This window comes from Sceloporus undulatus, chromosome 4 (genome assembly GCF_019175285.1).
Source record: "Sceloporus undulatus isolate JIND9_A2432 ecotype Alabama chromosome 4, SceUnd_v1.1, whole genome shotgun sequence".
Taxonomy (NCBI): Eukaryota; Metazoa; Chordata; class Lepidosauria; order Squamata; family Phrynosomatidae; genus Sceloporus; species Sceloporus undulatus.
This window is the reverse complement of record NC_056525.1, coordinates 62,441,108-62,452,801: the sequence shown is the minus strand read 5'-3', so window position 1 is coordinate 62,452,801 and position 11,694 is coordinate 62,441,108.

The window sequence follows — 11,694 nt, the reverse complement described above, 5'->3', positions numbered from 1 at the left end:
CTTATAGACCGCTATTCCGCAATGATCATAGCGGTGTACAGTAAAAATTGCAATACAATACAATACAAAATACAAGGTGACAGTTAAAGGAGGGAGAAGTCTCGTCCTTCAGGCTGTCCCTGATGGAGCTGGGTCTGCCTGATTGCCCCCGCTCAGGCCAAGATGACAGTTAAAAGAGGGAGGAGCCTCTTCCTTCAGGCAAATAAGGGACACCATTTTACTATGCCATTGTATTTAATGGGACTTGAGTATCCATGAATTTGGGTATCCATGTGGGGTGCTGGAATCAAACCCCAGAAGACAAGGGCCCACTGTAGGTCATGTTAAGGAAAAAGCAACATGGGACATACAGTAGAGAAATAAAAGATATATGTGAGAGTCAGAGTGACTCAGCAGAAGCCTATTGAGAACCACACAGGTGTGAATAGTAATACAATTAACAGGCCCAGAGTGCCAAGGACAAGAAGAGCATAGTGAATAATTGGACACACCTGACGATAGTTAAGTGGTCAAGGCTGAGATGATGAAATCACTAATTGTGGGATGTACATGGAGAACCAATGGGAATGATGTACACGCCTACTGGGTGGAAACAGACCACAGTAGGTGGTGCCTTGAGTTGGCTATAATTATGACTATGTATCCCAATGTAAAGTGTGGGTAGTAGTGGATTGTTGTGTGGATAGTATTGTTTGGATCTGTGTATATAGTAGATTAAAGTAGTTCTTTTATATAAGACTACTGAGTTGTCTGGTGTCTTGGGTGATACTACAAGAACCAGCAGGACCCTGGTGAAGAAGGGTGAAGACTTCTGTGGAAGCAAGAGTGAGAAGGCTTGAAGAGTTTGTCAGGGTCTTCAGCCAGATCTTTGCAACTCTTGCAAAGATTCAACAACTGGCCAAAACTGGTCAGCGTGGTGCACAACCAGGTGGTGAGTTCCAGGCCAGGTGAAGAGCCACAACTCCCATCATCCCTGACAGGTCAAAGGCCACACAGAATTAGGCTGGTGGCTAAATCCAGCTAAAGGGCTGCAGGTTGCCTACCTCTAGTCTATTCTTTGCCAAACTCCTGAGGGCAGATTGGCCACCCTGTAGCAGGTACCAGCAAAACAGACCCTATGCTCAGCCCCTGTATTTTTATTATATAGCCATGAAACACATGAAAATATTTCAATGACAATGAGGTGTCCTATATCATACTTAAGGTATTACAAACCACAGAGCATAGAAATCATATTTCTAAGCAGAGGGAGTATGTATAGATTCAAGTATCTATATCACAGGGGCAAAATGAGAATTGCAGTTCAGTAACAGCCAGATGGTTGCAGAATTCCTACCCTGGTTACATTTTTGTCACATTTACCAGTACTGCCAGTACCTGCCCGTACAGGTTCAATAAATTTTCCCCAAGCAGCTAAATGTTTTGTTTGTCTGCGTTTGTCAAAACATGACATCACAGTATAGCTCATAATGGCCAATAATACTTCTATGATTGACACATTTGCTACCATATCACTCTTTGTCTTCTAAATATATTCCACAAGTAACACTAATTTTCCCCATCTCAGCAATTGATTTGCTTCTTTGTTAAAAAAAATGGTAGAAGAACATATGAGAACGTTTCTTCACAAGTAGATGAGGTCACCCTTTGTAACCTTTAAATCCCAAAATATCTTGGCAAAAGAAAAGACAGGGCAGCAAAATCTGATTCATCAGACATGAAATAATCACCAAAGATCTTTAATGCTTCTCATCAATGGAGACTTGGGGCTTTCTCTAGAAGCTGTGGGTCTACATACTTGCTAGATGAGACATGAAGCTGTGACTCAGAACCTGAGCCTTCTTTTTCTAATATATTAGGATTATTAATATACACTTGTATTTCCAGTGCATCTCAGCTACCCATCATTCAGTTGATGGTCTCAGCCTTCCTCAGTCTGATGCTTTCCAGACACAGAGTAGGCCTGATGGGAGTTGCAGCCCAATGAGTCTGGCAGCCAATAGGCTGGGGAAAGCTGATTTTTCCAAATAATGAAACACATTAAATACCTTAGAAATGAGAAGCCAATAGATGAGTGAGGTCAGAGTGGGGACAGTTACTTTTAAAAGGCATTTCATTGCATAACTTGATATAATACTTTCCCGCAATAACTCATTGCTATCAACACAGCAGATTTTTTTTCTGCGCAGCTTGTTACTTTATTTATTACTTTTAGTTCATTAAAAACCCATCTGAATAGCCCTCAGAATGAAAACAAAACAAAACAACCCAACCTCCTCAAAATGCCTTAAGAAAACATTTGTCTCTTCCTAAAAGTAATGAGAACAAATAAAGAGTAAATGCTGCTTCTTACATGATTTTTCGTACTGTACTACATTGGCTAGTGTCAGTTTACTAATTGTACATTGCTGTGTGTGTGTATGCATGTAATACTGACTAGCCTGATCATGTTAAGTAATAAATAGATACCAAAAGTAAAGCCTAACTTGCTTACCCCGATTCCTGCTGTAGCCATTGTTTATTTGTTTTGCCTATTATTTTGAGTTATGTTTTAAATTGTAAGTTGTTTAATAGTACTTTAGGGAGGATGGGATTGTGGGATTTGGGAATGTATGTTTTAATCTTGTAAACCACCCTGGTTGTGTTGCATAGAGGGGCGGGATAATAATAATAATAATAATATATTTGAAAATATTATTGATTCACTTGCAGATGGCAAAAGCAGAACCCCTGATGGAGAATTCAAAACCAACCTGATATGTGTAATATGCCTTCAAGTTGCCTGTCCACTTATCACGACCCCATTAATTTCATAGGATTTTTTTAAAGCAAGTTAGACTCAGAGATGGTTTTACCTGTTCCTTCCCTCAGAACTATAAGCCTACAGCATCTGATATTCGTTGGCAGTCTCCCCTCCAGGTACTAACCAAGGCTGACCCTGCTTAGCATCCAAAATCAGACAGGATCTGGTGCCTTAAGGTATTTAGGCTATCAGCCAGATATATTTTGTACCAAAATATGAATAAAGAGCTACTTTACTGGTTAAAGTCTGCCCCCTAATGGCAAAGACATATTTAAAGTTTGAGAAAGAAAGAAAACTACCTATTTATATGAGCAAGCAAGGCTTCTTTCAGATGGAATAAATGTGTTGAGAGGCTGTTGTATCTGTTGCTGTAGTTCTCATATATATATATATATATATATATATATATATATATATATATATATATATATATATATATATATTTTAAAATGCTAAAATGTCATATCTGTAGACTTTGAGTATTTGGGGGCAATTCCCAGCATGAGCTGCAAGATTATACTTTCAAGTTGGTTTCTTTTTTATTCTGAGGTATATTGGAACAATATATACCATTAAATTTTTCTCTCCCCCCCCCCCCCGATAAAGTGCTATTCTGCATCAGTGAAATTGTAGTTTTGCACTATAACGCTTTCTTTTTTAAAAAAATCAGAGAGGAAAAAACTTGAGTCTTGAACCACTGGACCATTTTAGTAGAACATTTGTAATTGTTAACTGCCCTTGAGTTGATGTCGACTCACAGTGATCCTGTAGATGAGACATCTCCAAACTCTCTATCCTCCACTGTCTGCTTAGGTCCTGCAAATTCATACACATGACCTCCTTAATAGAGTTCATTCATCTAGCATGCAGCCTTCTTCTCTTTCTCTTTGCCTCCACCTTTCCTAGCATTATTGTTTTTTCCCAATGAATTGTTTGTTCTCATGATGTGGCCAAAGTACAACAGTCTCAGCTTAATCATCATGGCTTCCAGAGAGATTTCTGTGTGGTTTCCTGAAGGCTTTGTGAAACTTGCTGAAGATTGGTGTGAGAAAACCAAATGTGGTAAAGTGTGAAGATAAGTGGCCCCTTTTGGGGAAAAGGCAGAGATGTCAAAGAAGGTTGCTACAGTGGAGTTATCACTTTACAGCACCTCTTTTTTGCAGAGCTTTCAGAAACCTATGCCACAGACTATGCAGGGTTAGCTGCTTGCTTGTACTCCTCTTCATTTGTGACTGACACAGAGGAGTTTTTAAAAATGTTAATTTATTCTGCACGCACCGCCTTTCAGGTGTGTTTTGTAAGAAGTAGAGGGGGGAAGAGTACCTGTACTAATCTACTTCACATTTGCCAGGCCTTGTTCTCTTTACTGCAGGTACAAGGCAGGATTCCACACCAGACAGAGCAATGGAATACGTGGAATTAGAGGGACAGTCTCCACACCATCAATGTATCCCTCCAAACTAGCCCCAGAGACTGAGACTGAGATATCTTCCAGTGTCATATCTGAGTCACTCCAGTTTATAGTGCAGCAAGGGAAGGAACTTCAGTTGTTGTCTTGCTGTGATCCCAGCTGTGATCCACAGCATCACATTAAATCAGCACAGTTTTGAATCTGTATTGTAATAGATTGCACAAGCATGGAGCTTGCTTATCTTTTTGTAAGTACCCATTAATTATTTGTTGCAAGGATTGCAGTGTCTGTGATCTTCTAGATCGATGGTGATTTCAGAGTTGTACTTTGCCTAGGTCCATGGTTCATAAAGTGTGTGGTCCTCGCACAGTTTGAAGGCTCATACGTCTTTTTGAAATTTATAATGCCCCCCCAATCAAAGGGTATAATTAAAAGCACATCGCCTCCAACACCCTCCAACTTTTCCAATTGGCAGGCACAATCTCAATTAATCCTCTGTCATCCCACTTTTTCAGCTGTTTTTAAAATGTCCCAGTTCTCTCCCTTCCTTGCACTCTCCAGGGCTTGCTTCAGCTGCTGGCAACTAAATTCAAAGTGCAAAAATAGTTTGCATTCAATTAATTCAACAAGGGAGAGAGGAGAAGAAGAGGCGGAATCTATTCTTTAGACTCACAAAAAGGAAAACAAATGCAGCCCTCGTTTGTTCTTCCTCACAGTGCCTTTTGCCATTTTATCTACAGTACATTCTAATGTTTCTTGTCCAAGGTGTCCCAGTTTTCATCAGTGAAGTGTTGAGCACAATGCTGTAACACTTTGCCTGCCTAGATTTAAACATCAAATTTACCCTCAAAATTTCACTACTGGGATTAACCCCCACCACCCCCCCAACCCCCCAAAAAACAACGTTATTTATTACAACTGCTATTAATTTCATACTCCAAAACACAGAGAGACCATGTACACATACAAGTCATGAAATAAGAAGCAAAAAGCTGATAATGGGGAGGGAGGGTGACCAATGGAGTTCATTGGGTAGAAGGATGGTAGAGAACATGAAAGCTAGAACAAGGAGAGATCTATCTAATCTTTGGTTTCCATGTCAGATTTAATATTATTCAGTCTTTTGCCCCAAGATGAGCAAATTTTCACCTTTCAGAGCTAAAAATCCTTGAGAGTAAGGGGGGCCATGTTTCAGAATTTGGCTCAGCCAGAAATAAAGACAGTGCAATCTCTTCTCTTTTTCTCCTACAACTTTGTCTCTTCTTTCTGAACCTTTCCTCCCCTTCTCTCCTGCCCTGGCAGGGAGCTCAGAGAAAGAGACTGCCAGAGATCTTGAAGTGATTGCTTGTATGGGGCTTTTGAAATTATAGTCAGCCCTCTGTATCCACGGATCCACATCCACAAATTCAACATCCGCAGCTTGAAAATTTCATAAATAAATAATAATAAATTCCAAATAGCAAACCTTGATTTGCCATTTTATTAATAATAATAATATAATAATATAAATAAAAAATAAATAATAATATAAAAAATAATAAGTTTATTTATAGACGCTATTCCGCAATGATCATAGCGGTGTACAGTAAAATTGCAACAATACAATAACAAAATACAAGGTGCAAGTTAAAGGAGGGAGAAGTCTCGTCCTTCAGGCTCCCTGATGGAGCTGGGTCTGCCTGATTGCCCCCGCCAGGCCAAGGACAGTTAAAAGAGGGAGGAGCCTCTTCCTTCAGGCAAATAAGGGACACCATTTTTATATGCCATTGTATTTAATGGGACTTGAGTACATGAAGTGGTATCCATGTGGGGTGCTGGAATCAAACCCCAGAAGACAAGGGCCCACTGTAGGTCAGTGTTAAGGAAAAAGCAACATGGGACATACAGTAGAGAAATAAAAGAATATGTGAGAGTCAGAGTGACTCAGCAGAAGCCTATTGAGAACCACACAGGTGTGAATAGTAATACAATAACAGGCGGCCAGAGTGCCAAGGACAAGAAAGAGCATAGTGAATAATTGGACACACCTGACGATAGTTAAGTGGTCAAGGCGTGAGTGATGAAATCACTAATTGTGGGATGTACATGGAGAACCAATGGGAATGATGTACACGCCACTGGGTGGAAACAGACCACAGTAGGTGGGGCCTTGAGTTGGCTATAATTATGACTATGTATCCCAATGTAAAGTTGTGGGGTATAGTGGATGTTGTGGATAGTTGTTGGATCTGGGATATAGTAGATTAAAGTAGTTCTTTTATATAAGACTATGAGTGTGCTGGTGTCTTGGGTGATACTACAAGAACCAGCAGGACCCGGGTAAGAAGGGTGAAGACTTCTGTGGAAGCAAGAGTGGAGAGGCTTGAAGAGTTTGTCAGGGTCTTCAGCCAGATCTTGCAACTCTTTGCAAAGATTCAACAACTGGCCAAAACTGGTCAGCGTGGTGCACAACCAGGTGGTGAGTTCCAGGCCAGGTGAAGAGCCACAACTCCCATCATCCCTGACAGGCAAAGGCCACACAGAATTAGGCTGGTGGCTAAATCCAGCTAAAGGGCTGCGGTTGCCTACCTCTAGTCTATTCTATTCTGTGCCAAACTCCTGAGGGCAGATTGGCCACCCTGTAGCAGGTACAGCAAAACAGACCCTATGCTCAGCACCTGTATTTTTATTATATATAGCCATGAAACAACATGAAAATATTCAATGACAATGAGTGTCCTATATCATACTTAAGGTATACAAACCACAGAGGCAAGAAATCATATTTCTAAGCAGAGGGAGTATGTAATAGATTCAAGTATCTATATCACAGGGGCAAAAATGAGAATTGCAGTTCAGTAACAGCCAGAACCCAGTGCTGTCCCTCTGGTTTCTTTCTGTCTCTGAATGCAAGTAGACTACATTGTTACTGTCATTTGAGATCACCACTGATAGGAACAAACACATTAAAATCACATAAAATATGGATTAGGTTGGAAATTTTCTAATGAAAATTGGCAGATTAATTAAATTTATTTTTAATTAAAGTGATTGACTTAAGTCAACATAAAAGTATAACCAGAATTGTTATAAGTTCATCAGTTAATTGAGTGAGCCACATTTTTCAAGAGACAACAAATTTTACAATATCTAGCTGGTTCAACAGAATTAAAAATTTAGTGACCGAAATCTTAATTTTCCTGTATGTTTGCAAAACTACTTCTTGCTTTTTGTTAATTGTTTGGGGTTGAATAATTGAAAGGCATAGGTTACAGAATCCACAGCACTGTCAAAAGTAATTCCAACAGGATATATTGGGAAATGATCCATATTACTGAATCAGACATTTCATAGAATCATAGAATATAGACTTGGAAGAGACCACAAGGGCCATCCAGTCCAACCCCCTGCCATGCAGGAACTCACAATGCACCCCAGAATGAAGGCTATCCAGCCTCTGCTTAAAGACCTCCAAAGAAGGAGACTCCACCACATTCCGAGGGAGTGTGTTCCACTGTCAAACAACTCTTACTGTCAGGAAGTTCCTCCTAATGTTGCAGTGGAATCTCTTTTCCAGTAGCCTTGATCCATTGTTCTGGATCCTATTCTCTGGAGCAGCAGAAAACACGCTTGTTCCATCCTCAATATGATACCTCTTCAAATATTTAAACAAGACTATCATATCACCACTTAATCTTCTCTTATCCAGGCTAAACATACCCAGCTCTCTAAATATTTCCTCATAGGGCATGGTTTCCAGACCCTTCACCATTTTGGTTGCCCTCTTCTGGACACTTCTCAACATCCAGCTTCTCAACATCCGTTTTGAACTGTGTTCCCAGAACGGGACACAGTATTCTAGGGACATCTGAAAGTGGTAGAAACATTTGAAATCCACACGATGTTACTATCTCCAAAAAGGAAAACAAATAACGTAAGAACATAATTTTAGATAGCTTAATCCACTATTTTACAAAATACTTTTTGTCTCAAAGTCATATTTGTCCAAACATCCAGAGCTACTAAAGTTCAGTTCAACAAAAATACTGTATAGAGGCCCTTCATCTGTCCCAGAAAACTGAATTTTGAAACTGTTAATCTTGGAAGTTTTGCTGGGATCCATGTGGGAATCAGTAGGATAAAATTAACAGGGACTAAAGAGTTCAGGTTAAAAGAGAGGAACAAAGGAAAAGTAAGAGAATGATTTGCTGTGGGGTGGATGAGAAATGGGATTGATTAAACATCCTGACCCACCCACACTACAATAGCACACACTAAGGGAATTTCAGGAATACAGTGGTACCCCGGGATATGAAATACCCACGTTACGAAATTTCCGGGATACGAAAAAATCCCATAGGAAATAACTGTTCCGGGTTACGAAGGTTATTTCGGGTTACGAAGAAAATGTTGGTGCTTTTCGGCGCTATTTCACACGAAATTGCGGCTTTTCCCCATTAGCGCCTATGGGTTTTCGGCTTGCGAAGGCTTTTCGGGTTACGAAAGCGGCGGCGGAACGAATTAATTTCGTAACCCGAGGTACCACTGTATTGCAGACATAGATGAGTAAACAAGAAGCAACTGATTAGTCTTTGTAAAATAAAGAGAACAGGGTAAAAGATAACCATAGTATAAACTTTAAATGAATTGAACTGCCAAATAATTTTTAAAATTAAGCAATTGACTCCCAGTTTAAGGGGTCAGTAGCTCCCTTAATCCTCAATAACAATGCTGCCAGTCTGCACGGAATGAAATTGGTTCACAACAACACTACCTAGGCCTCATTCCCACTTACAGATAAATTGGTGTGCGATCTGAATTGATGGATCGATTCAACAGAGGAGCATGGTTCCCACTACATTTGCCCCGATCATATTTTTTCCCTTTAAAATACTGTAATCCACTTGTGGTTCACATTCATGCATGAATCAATTCAAAATGGACTCTCTCCAGCCAGCCAAAGAGCAAATTTAAATAAATTCCGATCTGCATCTGGTTCACTCTTGCAGGGAATCAATTTATCAAAAAAGATATGGAAAAAAAATGAGCATCAAAAAGACTCAGGTTAAATGTCTCTGGTGCATGGATTTAAATGGGAACCAGGGTCATTTGAACTGGTTCAAACTGAATTGTGATCCAGTTTAAAAGCTAGTGAGAATGAGGTCGTAGATGTTTTATTCACCAAGTGAAATGATGTCCATTTCAGATGAAGTGGCTGTGAAAGGAGCTACAGCCTCAAACTTCTCATTGCATTAGCAGAGGAAATTCAGCTACATATTGTGCCAAACTTGGGAAGAAGGATTCCTTATCATCACTGCCTCCAACTCAGAGCATACACACACCCTGCAAATGCACCACCCTCTCTGTGGTTTCCTGAAGGCTTTGTAGAAACTTTGCTGAAGATTGGTGTGAGAAAACCAAATGTGGTAAAGTGTGAAGATCAGTGGCCCCTTTTGGGGAAAAGGCAGAGATGTCAAAGAAGGTTGCTAACAGTGGAGTTATCACTTTACAGCACCCTCTTTTTTGCAGAGCTTTCAGACACCTATGCCACAGACTACTGCAGGGTTAGCTGCTTGCTTGTACATCCTCTTCATTTGTGACTGACACAGAGGATGTTTTAAAAATGTCTAATTTATTCTGCACGCACCGCCTTTCATGTGTGTGTTCGTGAAGGAGTAGCTAAAGTAGAGGGGGGAAGAGGTACCTGTACTAATCTACTTTCACATTTGCCAGGCCTTGTTCTCTTTACTGCAGGTACAAGGCAGGATTCCACACCAGACAGAGCAATGGAATACAGTGGAAGTTAGAGGGACAGTCTCCCACCCATCCAATGTATCCCTCCAAACTAGCCCCAGGAGACTGAGACTGAGATATCTTCCAGTGCTCATATCTGAGTCACTCCAGTTTATAGTGCAGCAAGGGAAGGAACTTCAGTTGTGTTCTTGCTGTGATCCACAGCTGTGATCCACAGCATCACATTAAATTCAGGCCACAGTTTTGAATCTGTATGTAATAGATTGCACAAGCATGGAGCTTGCTTATCTTTTTGTAAGTACCCATTAATTATTTGTTGCAAGGATTGCAGTGTCTGTGATCTTCTAGATCGATGGTGATTTCAGAGTTGTACTTTGCTCTATGTCCATGGTTCATAAAGTGTGTGGTCCTCGCACATGTTTGAAGGCTCTATACGTCTTTTTGAAATTTATAATTGCCCACCCCCAATCAAAATTAGGTATAATTAAAAAGCAATGCCAGTTCTGTAATCACACCCTCCAACTTTTCCAATTTGGCAGGCACAATCTCAATTAATCCTCTGTCATCCCACTTTTTCAGCTGTTTTTAAAATGTCCCAGTTTCTCTCCCTTCCTTGCACTCTCCAGGGCTTGCTTCAGCTGCTGGCAACTAAATTCAAAGTGCAAAAATAGTTTGCATTCAATTAATTCAACAAGGGAGAGAGGAGAGGAAGAGGCGGAATCTATTCTGTAGACTCACAGAAAAGGAAAACAAATGCAGCCTCTCATTTGTTCTTCCTCATCAGTGCCTTTTGCCATTTTATCTACAGTACATTCTAATGTTTCTTGTCCATAGGTGTCCCAGTTTTCATCAGTGAAGTGTTGAGCACAATGCTGTAACACTTTGCCTGCCTAGATTTAAACATCAAATTTACCCTCCAAATTTCACTACTGGTGATTAACCCCCACCAGCCCCCCCAACCCCCCAAAAAACAACTGTTATTTATTACAACTGCTATTTAATTTTCATACTCCAAACACACAGAGAGACCATGTACACATACAAATCATGAAATAAGAAGCAAAAAAGCTGATAATGGGGAGGGAGGGTGACCAATGGAGTTCATTGGGTAGAAGGATGGTAGAGAACATGAAAAGCTAGAACAAGGGAGGAGATCTATCTAATCTTTGGTTTCCAGGTGCAGATTTAATATTATTTCAGTCTTTCTGCCCCAAGGATGAGCAAATTTTCACCTTTCAGAGGCTACAAATCCTTGAGAGTAATAATAATTTAATAATAATTTGTTTTATTTATATACCTCTATTCCAAAGATCATAGCGGTGAACAGCAAGTAAGCTAATTTGCCCCCAACAGTCTGGGTACTCATTTTAGCGACCTCGGAAGGATGCAAGCCTGAGTCGAGCTTGGGCCCTTTTGCTGGTCTTGAACTCGCAACCTTGTGGTTTTGAGTGAATGGCTGCAGTACAGGCATTTACCCATGTTTCAGAATTTGGCTCAGCCAGAAATAAAGACAGTGCAATCTCTTCTCTTTTTCTCCTATCAACTTTGTCTCTTCTTTCTGAACCTTTCCTCCCCTTCTCTTCCTGCCCTGGCAGGGAGCTCAGAGAAAGAGACTGCCAGAGATCTTGAAGTGATTGCTTGTATGGGGCTTTTGAAATTATAGTCAGCCCTCTGTATCCACGGATTCCACATCCACAAATTCAAGCATCCGCAGCTTGAAAATATTTCAATAAATAAATAAATAAAT